This window comes from Lepidothrix coronata, unplaced genomic scaffold, assembly GCF_001604755.1.
Source record: "Lepidothrix coronata isolate B3197 unplaced genomic scaffold, Lepidothrix_coronata-1.0 Scaffold41, whole genome shotgun sequence".
NCBI classification, from domain to species: Eukaryota; Metazoa; Chordata; class Aves; order Passeriformes; family Pipridae; genus Lepidothrix; species Lepidothrix coronata.
Window position 1 is genome coordinate 4668824 of NW_016690221.1, and position 12806 is coordinate 4681629.

A 12806-nucleotide genomic window follows, 5' to 3' on the forward strand; every position below is an offset into this window, starting at 1 on the left:
CAGGGCAGTTCCCCGCACTTGGAGATTATGTATCAAGTTGTTTTTATACGAGGATGCAGAGTACAGGAATACTTTCCATTTTCTGAATGCAACAACATGAAGGATCACCAGGCTGAGGCTTCTCCCCATCACTTTCCCTGAACTTGGAAAGCTTACAAGAGTTTAAAAACAAAATAAAGCAAGAAACCCAGACCTTCAAAAAATATTTGGGTATCAATATAGTACATCCAAGACAGTTAGGAATGATGTCTGCTAAAGTGGAAATTTTTGGTTTTTACAAAAGAATAGGAAAATAAAATATTTATTTTTTAAAAGGGGGCATTTTAATTTGAACATGGTTTAGACCCTGCTTTCACACAATGGTAGTCCCTGCAGATGCTAAGCAGCTCCTGCCCTCAAGGGAGCAAACAGACCATGGCTGCTCTATTATTAGGGATTTTTATCTCCATATGAAATAAGGACCTGTTTTCAAAAAGTACTCCGGGGGCTGTTGCCTAAGTGATTCTGAAAATCCCAGTTGTTAGTCTCCTCCATAGATACCTAAATATCTTTTAAAATTTTGCTCTAAACAAAATTGAGTAAGACCCCCTCCAGCTCAGTATACTCTAACTAAGCTCTTCCTGGAGATTTGCATTTTTCTTTCTTTCAGAAAGTGTATTGCTGCTGCAAAAATTTAACTCAGGTTTTTAAACCATGTCAGCTATTAAAAAGGATAATATTAAGCAAGGGAGAGCCATGAAATAAGAATGATCAAATACTTCCATGCCTTATCATCAATAAAACTGTAAAGCCAGCCACACCAGTTCACTTCAGGGCATCTGCTCACATTTAATTGAATGATTGTTTTAATTTTTCATTGTTTGAAACCACTCAACCACTTATCAAAAGCCAGCTCTGCTCTTAGAGTCGAGTATAAAAACTTCTTGCTTAGCTCCACTGAAAGGTCCTTGTTTTTTTTTCAGGAATCCTGGACCCTGAGAGAGCTGCACAAGTACAACAGCCAGCCCAGACCCTGAAGCTTCTTAGGCAGAATCCTGTATGTGGGATCAGATCCTCAGGCATCTGCAGTCCCCCCACACTACATATAACCCTGGCAAAGCCTGCAGGGGCTCAGACCCCATGGGAAAGCCCATGAGAAACAGCCAGAAACAGCAGCTGGAAAAAGAGGCAGATTCCAGGTCAGTGTCCTTGAGCTTCACAAAGTGACTCGATATAACCTCAAGACTTCTTTTTCAACCAAGGCTTAGATGTGTATTTTAAGTCCTGATGATTGAATCCAGGAAGGTGGGACATTCAGGTGATCTCAGTTTGTGGCAAGACAAGAAAGGCAAAGGAAAGTAAGTTCATAATTCCTCCACGTGTGCCAAAAAAATTTTCTGCTGTCTTTAGGAAAGAGGAGGTCAGACTCTGAGGAGTGCTGGATTTTTCTCCATTGGTACTAAGGACACAGATCAGTGCAGCACATTTAAAATCCAGATTCAATTTATTTTTCCAGGGCAGCCTTCCCTGCAGCATTCATGCCCAACAAACCCAATCTCCAGATTAAGAGTTGTACATATAATGACCATATATTTTGTCATATCAAAATGTCTGCACCTTCCAAAGTTTTTAAATAATCCCCTACTGTTTTGTTTATCTTCTTTGTTTAATTTACTTTTATATAACAGCTCAATTTTGGAATGTAAACACCATGTCAAAGTAAAAGCTAGAATGCTTGAGAAAAATTATTCAGCTTATTCAAAGCAAATGTCTCCAGTTTTCCTCCCAAAGTATTTGCTGAACATCATATGAATTCACAGAAAGAGTCAGATCTGCTGAAACTGCTGTTGTTGGGTTTGGGACTTTTATTTTTTAAAAAAAAAACCTTGGCATTCACTGAAATCAACTTCCCATTATGATATTGCCTCTATTGCCTCTATTGTGGCATGGTTTCTAGAATCATGAGACATTAAACAACAAACACGAGACTCTTTAGTCCTCTGGACTGTAAGCCTTTTGTAGTCCCTCAGCTCATCTGTGCAAACTAATCTTTGCTACTCTACAGTACAAAAAGTTATTTTTTCTTCTAAATGAAACTGAGAATCCTATGTAATTGAATGACTCCAGCATCAAATATTGTGATACAACCTCAATTTGGGAGACTTGCAATTGCAGATGTCTTAGGGCTAAAACCTATCATTTCCCTGAGTCTGGATTGAACGTGTAGAATTACTGTGGGCTTTCCTCAGTGCAGCAGATGGTGGAGGCTCAAGGGAATCAATTCCAGGTCCCTGATTCTCCTTCCCATCCATGCCCTATACTACATTAAACAGTCCACTATTTTGCCACTGGCAAGGAAAATACTAATGACATAGAGGAAACAAATCCTCTCATGTCATGTTCTCGTGCATGGCACTCGCCTTATACTCTGCAAAGACATGAGCAGAAGTGCAGTGGCCACATTCTCCTGCAGATGCTCACCCCAGCCTTCCTTACATCACAGAAATTTGCTGGGGTCAACCCGCAAACAAAAGTAGATGCTTGCCCTTCCCCAACCCTGTGTAGCAAAGACACTTTGGAATCACAGGCAACAGCCCACCTGAGATGACAGCAGGGGCTGAGAGACCACCAAATTATACCAGATGGATGGCAAAACTGAGGAGAGCTCCAAATTCATAAAATTACGAAATCCCTGGGGCCCAGTGCAAGGCTAATTGTCTACTTTAAGTCTTCGAGTGCAATTACCAGCACTAATGGTTACAGGGACAGATTCCAAACAAGCACTATTTAAAACTCAGAACTGGAGGGTTTGGGATAACACTGAAGCCAAGCAGATAATCTCTAGAAAAGAAGAAAACAAAACTGTGATTAAAACTGGGCCATGCTCACTTGAAATTATAAATTACGTGAAAGTTATACCAGGACACACAATACTGAGAAGAAACAATCTGGATTTATTTTTTTTTTTTTTTGCAAATGCTGTCGTGGTTGATATCCAGACATTAGATCTAGTTTTATTACAGCCATAAAAGAAGTGAGTCAACAGCTTAGTCACATCAGGCAGGATGTGCTTCAAGCACAGCCTGAATGAAAGAATGAAGTTAAACACTGAGAAACACAAGGTAATTAGAAAAAGAACCCTAATAGTTTCTTCCCTAAAACAGCAAGAGGTAACATACAGGATAGTCTTTGAGTAAGACTGCATGGCATCCTGTGAGGCAGCAGGGTATGGATTTAAAGGAAATAAGCTGGATTTATCAGCATGTATATCAGGACAGCAGTTTATCAGCTGTCACTACCAACAGGTCTTCTGGCTTTCAAGAGTATCAGGTATCTTCATCTTGTAAAAGAAATGCAAAGAAAGACATGAAATCTGTTTCTTGTCCTACCTCTGCTGCCTGTTGACTCCATTTGTGCAGATTATCTAATTACTAAAGGCAGACTCTGCCAGAGCGAAAGCTGCAGAATAAATAAGAGAAACAGGTCAGCAGGCTCTGGTAGCTTCAACATGCCCTGTGAGTATGGAGTGACCTTTCAAGAGTGATCCAGAAGAGAGTACCTTGGAGCATTATTTATTTATTTTAAACTGAGCCAGTAGCTAAGCACTGTGCCTGCAGGAAGAGAAGAGAAAGATACGGTGAGCGGGATGGGGAGAGAGCAAGGCAGGAAACTTTTGCAGATAAGTAAAAAATATTGTGTCACTGCAGGACTAGAAATAAGTCTCTCACAGGCAGCATGGCAGATTTATGTCACTCTAGGCCTGACTCCAGGAGGCTGGAAAGTTGGAGTGAGTTTTTCAGAATGGCATTTTATTTCAACGCGGGTACGCAGCAAAGATGCAACACTGAAGAAGTTTAATGACACTACATTCTCCAGGGAAACATTAAGTATACAGACATGGTCACATATGCCTCCTATCTGATGGCAAGGACTAGCTTTTTCTATTGCAATAGAAAATTTGAATGGCATTTGTGTTTTTTGAGGAATACACTGAAGAACACCTCTCACAGTCAGTGGGGTGGGAGTAGGGGACTGCAGATCTACTCTGGAACCCCTGGAGGCCATCAGAAGGCTGGATGTTCCTGACGTTTCCGTAGGCAGTTAATAAGGCCTCTGCACATCTGGTTTGCACCATGTGCAAAAGATGACATTAACTTCTCTTTTGGGATCCACAGATGCAATGGATTTTTTTGTACATGAGAAAGGATCAATGTGAGGAAAAGTGAATGTGCCACCAGAGGGCAGTGAATGAAATGGGTTGGGTTTTTATTGCACTGGGTTTGTAAGAGACAAAGCACATGGATAAAACAACCAAAACAGCTTCATTCTACACACCTGTACTTACAGACACAGCTCATGGCCTGATTCACTGATGGTTTGGTGATTCACTATCAGTTTGATGCTGGAATGGCCTGGTGAGAACCAGAGAAGCTGCACGGATATAAAATCTCTCTAGGGAAGTGTCTACTCAGTGCTGTTGTGTTGGGAACTGCACACAGATGAGGCAGGGAAACAATGACCTAGGGGAGAAACCTTTGTCTAAATACACGCAAAGCCAAAAGCTTCCAGCAGAGGGAAAGCTTCCTCAGACACTCCACACACATTATCTCAGGCATGTAGCCAGGCACCCATGTGGGCAGGGCTGTGGGACACACCACCATCAACCCCAAGGGCTGTTCTGCCCCTGGGTTCCCTTTGTGTCAGTGGGACACACACCACAATCACTGCTCCAACTCTTCAGTCCTCCCTTGCTGTCAAAGCATCCTGTACCCAAAGGAATATCCTTCCTATGGACTGTGAGAAGGTGGGGGCTGCTGCTGCAGTTCTGCAGCTTTATTCTGCTTTGTCCTCGGTGTGCAATTACCCGAAACACAGAGTCATAAGACACAATTTACAATCCCTGCAGCTTTTTGGCATCCCTCTGTATTGGCTTACAGAGAGAATTGGTAGTAGGATGCAGCAGATAGAGAGAGCACTCTAATTACAGATTTACATTAAGAGGAAGGTTTAAAAGCTAATAGGACATTATTAGAATAATGATCCCTAGATGTTCTCCCAGCTGAACATCTGCCATTACTAATTAAAAACAAGTTAAAGTCAACCTGTTTAAAGAGAAATCAATATTTACAGAAACTAGATACCATCCTAATGTTAGATGTGGTGCTGACCTACAAGTACCTTCCCACATGCCACACCAAATCAAGGACCCTAAAAAGCACATTGGTTGTAAATCAGTGCCTGCACAAAAACCACCTTTGCAAAACCGACTCAGAAATCTGACTCATGTACAGCTTGTTTGTCACTTTCATTAGTCAGCTGCCCAACAGCTTTAAATAATTGCCACATAAAATGATGTGTTACCCGCTTTCTGAGACTGGGGTGTCATTTTTTCCAAAAGCAGGTTAGAAATTGCATTTCCAGTGGCAGATGAAAATAATCTTTTGGCAGTCTCTGTCTCCTCTCTATGCATCCCTGATTGCTATTGAACAGTGTCATTTTGTGGACAGAATCTACATCAATCTCACTACATGGGAATGTAAGAGTCAGTTCTGGAAGTGAAGGCATACAGTTACAGAGAGAAAACAATTAGGCAAAAAGTTACAATAGCAAATAGCTTTGAAATCCATTAGCTACCTCAAAGTGAAAAACAAATGCTTATTGCATTGGTCATTGTACAACCATCACAAAACAGAACAAACCTCTGAAAATGAGGAAACACTTGTCTTTCTGATCCAAGGTGTATTTTAGTATCTACCACCAGTATCATGCAAGAGAAGTTCAGAAATATGTGAGTTCATTCAAAGACTAAAAGGAGAGCACCGAACCCACAGTTGCATAAAACTCCTTGCTAGCACAGAACTCCACCAATGCTTGCATGCATCTACAGGAACTTAACAAAATTAAAACGGTGTAACCTGCATCATCTAGCCCAGGAGCATTGGCTGTTATAAAGCAAAAAAAAAGAAAGGGTTGAAGTCCTCCTGATGGCTTGCCTTTCCATTCTCACATAAACCCAAATCTATTGAAAAAAATTAAAGCCAAGTCTGACTCTGGAATTTAATTTTGCCATTGAACCGACAAAGCCCTTGCATATCAACCATCAGGAGCAGGCTCATGACTACGAACTTGAGACCTCATACTGGAAATGCTGGCCACTGACAGCTTCCACTGACTACAGGGGAAGATCAGTGGCCCCTTTGGAAACTACTGTGCTGTTTGTGACGTGTCTGGAAGACAAGCTCTGTGGTCAGTAAGTGCTCTAGTGTTCCCAGGCCAACAGCAGTGGAAGAGAAGAGTCAATGGCAGAGGAGTCTCTGCTTTTATAGCAGTGCCCAAGTTGTTCTTCAGGGGCCAATAGCAAGCACTGTGTGACCCTGCATTTGTGATTTCCATAGGCTGTATTATTAGAGACTTCAGTATGGTGTATGTTTGTGCAGTGTGGGAGCAATAAAGAGCAAAGGCAAGAAATAAAGAGCCTCCGGGTGCTGACATAAAATTAAATCCTGACTTCTCTTTCAAGTTCAAGGTAGGAAAATCACAGCTGTATGTCTTTGTCAAAAGTGTGCCCAAGCACTAATATCATCAAGGACAGAAACTTTTGCCATGTAATCTTACCATATACTGTATATCATCCAGAGCCTTTGTGGACTTAGGTGTAAAATAAACTACTAACCCTCCTTAAAACATGCCAGCAAGCAGGATTTGGCCCCATTTAAGTAACTTTAGATTACCGCTGTCTGATCCCCAGGGAGACCAAAGCTCCCTTCAGGGCAATATCTGATTAGAGGAGAAACAGTTGTTGGCCTCTAGGAAACTGCAAATAATTTTTTGTTCAAACCCACAGGGATTTTTGCAAGGCCTGCTGAGCCAATTTAAATGGGGGGGAAAAAAAATCCGAGAACCCTGCAATGATATTCTCTGCAGTTTTCTAAAACCCAGATCCTGCTCATCCTACTCAGTGAAGCAATCTTGCTGAAGTTAATGAAACCGGTCCCCACCTAGAAGACAGGCTTCCTGCAGCCCTGCTGCTGCACAGAGAATTGCTCACGGTCTCGGCTGAGTGGAAACGCATCCGTTAGTTTTTCAGTTACATCCCCCTCCCTGCTAATACTGACAAGTTCCATTTATTCAGTTTGTTTTCTTTCCCCACTTTTTTTTTTTCCCCTTCCTTTCTTCAATGATGTGTTCCAACATCTTTGCCTCCTGCCATAGGCTGAGGTAGGTGAACTGCAGAATAAACATAAGGATATCAGAGAGCTGCACCTGCCTGTAAAATGACGTGAATTTAATCAAAACCATTTCTAGTCTCAGGGCTCAGACACACGACTGGTCTTGTTGCTCTTCCCCTAGGCAACTGCTGGTGGTGCCTCTAGTGTAGGCTTGGACATATGTTTGACATCACCAGCAGAGCTGTAGGGGGATTGTATTATTTGATTTCTGCTTATGTAGAACTTCCTTCATTTTGTGCTCTCGTTGACCCCATGGATTACAGTAAAGCTGTGGCTAACCTGAGACATAAGATCCTGCTTATGCCTCACTTATGCCAAGGTAAATTGAGAGAAACTGTGGCACAGTTAGTGGAATTACATGGGAGTAACACTGAGTAAAAAGCTCACTAACATTTTTAATGGCTCTACTTTTTGATTAAGCACTAACTCTTTTTATCTAGAGCAATAACAACAACAAAAAAGTCAAGCCTGAAGCAGGAGAATACGTGTCCACTGACAAACAAATTACTCTTGCAGAAAATTCAAAATAAGACTTTTTTTATATCACGGAAATAAAGCCAAATTAATGATGGCTTTTATAGCCACTTAAAACATTCACCTGCAGGGAGGTATTTTTGCTGTATCTGCTAAGTGTGGTACCTAAAAATACCCACAATACCTAGAAAGTGAGAAAAAATGGGTCTTTTGCTTCTGATCAGTTTATAATGGTTACATCTAATTCAAAGTGAATCAGCCAAGAAAAGAGGAGTTCAGGGAAGCCAGAACCTTTAATCTAGTTAATTAACGGGGGGATAGCATGTGAAAGCCTTATGTAAAATGAGAAAGCAATCTTATTCTGCTCAGCCTGGCTGCTCATTTGGTAGACGGGCAGAAGTTAACAAGGGACCTTGCAAATTATTTAATTGGCCACAAACTCAGAGTCTGCACCAGCCTTTTGTCCGTAGAACTGCACTTTTTTTATGCCTTCCCACAGAAAATGAAGGCAATGCTGCAAGACCTTCCTTCATTTCCACCAGGCTGCCAGAAACTGGCCGCACACAGGTCAGTGGGAAAGCCGCGTTCAGCACTCGTGCCCCGCAGCTGCAGGGGCTGTCACTGTGAGTGCCTGTGACAAGCACGGCAGTGGCAGAGCCTCCACTCCCGACAAGACACTCTCTGTAGGCATCTCATCACAGCCAGTGACGGCTGCTCCACACAGGAACCATTCCCAGCCCTCCTGAAGGGCTGCATTGATTTGGCCAGCGCTCACCACGTCCCAGTCATGTGAAGGCACTAACAAGCAAATACAGGAAGAATGATGCATTTCCTTAAGGTGAAGAAAAGATCCAGATCTAAATCATTTAGCTCACCTTGAGATGTGCAGGGAGGATTGAATCAAACCAGCTAGCCGTGGCATTTGCATGGAAACACTAAACTGCAGAACAAAGTACGTAACTTTGTGACTTGATCCTGAAATGAGGCCTAATGAGGTTTAGGATAGCAAATATGAATGCATTGTTACGTTGTAATAATACTTGGGGGGCTTGCAATAATTAGTACGAATAATTGGTACAATGATTTAAAAATAATCTAATCTGTTGTCACACTTTTTCTTGGTATTCACAGGCTGGACTTGATTTTTGCTCAGTAACAGAGTAAGGAAGCATCACCTCCCTTTGTCAAGATTCCACTGCGAGGTCTATGCATGCCACACCTTTTCTACAGAAAACCACTTGGAATTTCCAGCCCAAGAAAACTGGAATATTCACGTACTTTGTTATTCAACTTTTAAAAATGTCAGTAGAGGAAATACAGAGTCTCTGTGACATAAATCTCATGTGCTTTCTTTTCACCATGGGGAGAGGCTAAACTAGCCTCCATCTTCAGAAATATTTGTCAAGTAATTACATTTTAATCCTAACTTATTTATGCCTAAATCCAGCAAGGGATTTAAGCATATGCTGATGCTTAACATATGAATTAGCCCGTTAATTCCACAGTTAAACATCATACAAATACATCATACAAGCTTCTGATGGATCCTTTTCACTTCCTTATCTTGTAAAAAGAGTTTGATTTCTGTTGTAAGTAATGGATTAATTTTATCTGAAGCACCACCTATATGCTGGCTATTGCAAAAATAGTAATAATTTATCATAACCACTGCAAACTGGACAGGTCAAATGAGTTTACCTCAGTACACATTTCTGTCAGATGTTTTCAATGTAACCTGAAAAGAGTATGACGGAAAATCAGGTGTATCACCTACCAACTAAACACAAACAAAACACAGTTTGTTTTGTAACTCTTCTTTAAAACAACAGATGCTAGGTTAAATCTCATGTTCAGGCATTTATCACATCTGTTTTCTGTTCCCTTGGAAAGTATACTCACAATCGTGCTCAAATTAATTACAATGAGATTTGTCAGTTGAAACCTAAAAGGGAGTTCAGGGAATAAACAAAGAAGGAAATAATTGGTGTTTAAAGGCTTTAAACTTGTTTTCAGATGGTTCAAATAGGCAGAGCTTCATTACAGACACTGTTTGAGACCTGTTGCAAACTTCATGGGTCTCCAAGGAAATATGAGGTCAAAGGAAGAAGAGATGAAGAGGAGTCTACAGGGCTGTGAAGCCTGAAGGTGAAGGCTATGGACCTGCAGCACAAGCTGGAGAAGCCTTGATGAATCCATATTGTGGCCTCACAGCCTTCCCTAGCAATCACTACCAGCACAAGAAAAAAATTCTCACCTTAAAAAAGAACAAATCTTCACTTCTCTTGTAAAACTGAAGCCTGCCTATGCAACAGACACTGAGGAGGCTCCAGTAAAGAACCTTCATAATCACATTTTTTCCTTAATGGCTTTTATGAGAACACAGAAAGGTTTCCCTCCCCTTCCAAGCCTGGAGAGACCTGCAAAAAGCTATTGACAAAGACAGTCCTTTAACTCAGGAGGAGTAGAATTTGACTCAATTACTCTGCAACCTAACAGTAAGGAAAGATAAAAATATTGCTTTGAAGAGAAGGGTTTCCTTGCAGCAAAATTATATACAAGCACCTAATAAGATATAATCTAAGAGTTGTCATTCTTATAGGTGTCATTTTCTCTGTAGCAGTTCTGAGTGTCATTCCTGCCTCACTGCTACACAGGTAAGACAGCCTTGATCAGGCCATAAACCAGTTCTCTTGCCAACGTCCCTGGCCTCTTGTAACTGTTAACCCCCATATTTTTGGCCAGATGATACCTCTTCCTTTGAGAGACTTCTCTGCCTTCACACTGCCTCTCCCAATCCCTTGTACACAGTCCATGCATCAGTCTTCCAGTTTCACCTTTGCTATCTTCCAGGTATGTTACTCACACCTGTATTGCAACAACATTTGGTTCTTCCCGACTCCTTCAATGACTTTTGTCTCCTGAAGTCACCATTACTTTGCTCCACGGCCCAAGTGCATGGGGGTGTGTGTGACCAACGTCATCTTCTTTCCCCCAGGATCGCTGCCTAGCAGTTTCTAGGGAGGCTCAGTTCCTCTGAAAAACAGAAAGCTAACCAAGCTCAAGTGCCTCTGGAATTTTAAAGCAAAGTACATTCACTTCGTATCTCTATGTAGCGCATCATGCAAAGAATAAACTGCTCTTTGGAAAGGAATAAACATCATTCATTGCCTGAGCATGTAGCTGTTTATGAGATGAGCTTCAGAAACCATCCTCCTCAAGGCTCCTGATGCTTTCTGCCTGTTGATTCAGCAGCAGCCCAGTGTTCTTCTCACTGTGGCCCTGATGCTACACATAAATGTCATCCCCTTAGAAAACAGCGAGAAGTTTAAAAATAAACAGCTTTAAGTAGATGTAAGCATTGTGGTTAGTTTTGAATTGGCTTTATTGAAATATCTGTCTATGTTCTGTTACTTCACACTTCAGAGGGCAGAAAAACCAAATTCATTTCATTTAAGCCAAAAATTGCTTTTAAGTTGTTTGAAGGACAAAAGCCCCTCAAAACACAATTTACACATGGAACACAAGAGCAATCTTCACCTTTACTTTGGGCCCTTAATTCTGGTATTACAAAGTATTTAATTGATTTGAATTCAGTGAAGCAAAAGTAAATCAGATGTGGAAACCTGGTCCATCCTACCTTAGCTCTTTGCACAGTGCAATCAGAGAAGTTCCTCAAGAAGCTTTAATTAAGCTAACTGAGGTACCAGGAGCAGATTTACTTTCTGTGGCCACTCCACTTGCAGAGTAGGCCAGAGGGAAGTGTTAGTGAATGTGAGCGAATTTTCTAGTTTTCCCCCTTAGAATGGGAAAACATCATGTGCTGCAGAACCTCTTGTGAGGCTCTAGTGAGCATTCCAAGTGGGGACATGGGACAATATTCTCTTACTACCAACAGTTCTCAGCACACGAGCATCTACCTGAACTGTGCCCTGGAGACAACTCTAGCTCTGAGGAAGCAAATGCTGCTATTATAGAAACCTCTCCAGGGAAGCCCTATTGCTCAGGAAGTTTAAAACTAGGCCAGTCTGAATACTGGCAACAGCACAACAGAAAATGGATGGCAGAGGCTCTTCCTCAGCTTTCAGCTTTTGTGAAATTTCACTGTTGTTAACTGGGAAGCTGAGAGACTCATGGTGCTGCAATGAACTGGATGTGAGGCTTTTCAACCAACATTTGCCAAGGTACCTCTCCACTGCCATCTCCTTCTTTGGTGTTTTCCTTTGCAGATAAACTTCACCTAGCTTTGAAACTGCAAGTCACACTATCAGCCCTGCTGGTGGACTTACTCCCCCCAAGAAAAGGCTGCAGGAATCATCACTTCTCTTTTGGGAGGCAATAAAAGATCTCTTTCCTCATCAAGTCTGTTGCAGAAACACGAGGAGAAATTACACTTTTTAAAATAACAAGAAAAAAAAACCCTGAAGGTTAAATAGCTGGGGAAAAAAACAGGCAAAGCTGATTTCACAGGACTTTGTACTATATAACCGCACACACCTCACTGTTTTATAAAATTCTGCCGGTTATTTGAATTATTGGTTTCAAAAAAATTCTTTTTAAAAGGAACACATCCACTTAAAAGCTGTACTAGTAGAATCTCAGTACTAGGCTACATTCATGAAGACATCAATTGAAAAAACAGAGGAAAAACAATTTTTTTCCAGCATGTTTAACCTGGGGAGATGGACAACAGTTTTAGTACAGTTCAAGAAGACCTTTTCTATTAAAGATTTAATCACATGAATAATCTTACTGACTCTCCCAGCGAAGTAAGCTACCCAAGACCTCGCAAGACCAGAGCCTTGCTTTCTCCTAGTTGTGCTTCCAAACAGAAGCTAAACTACTTTTCAAACAAGACCATGGAAACCCAAAGATACAGAAGTCCTTGCTTAGTCATCTGGTAGTCTGTTACAGCACTTGTTCTAACGGTGCCTTCCCACCTGTAATACACTCTTTATGTTATATTACCCACGCTAAGCAGCTGGGTGTTTTCAGAGAGCAAGGACCGCATCTTTATTTAGTTTTGTAACCCACCCACTGTACCTTGTGCATATCCCATCAGACATGCCTCACTGACCAACCTCACATGCACTGCAAACGTACATCCCCCTTGGCCTTCTCTGGCAG

The 12806-nt window shown here is 41.5% G+C and overlaps 1 long non-coding RNA gene across 1 annotated transcript; it reads left to right on the plus strand.

The window, feature by feature from the left end:
* Positions 1-6256: 6256 nt before the first annotated feature.
* LOC108496546 lies at positions 6257-8920 on the plus strand. Its single transcript, XR_001874507.1, has 3 exons — positions 6257-6505; positions 8182-8249; positions 8814-8920. It is a non-coding gene; the product is annotated as an uncharacterized LOC108496546 (long non-coding RNA).
* The last annotated feature ends 3886 nt before the right edge of the window (positions 8921-12806 follow it).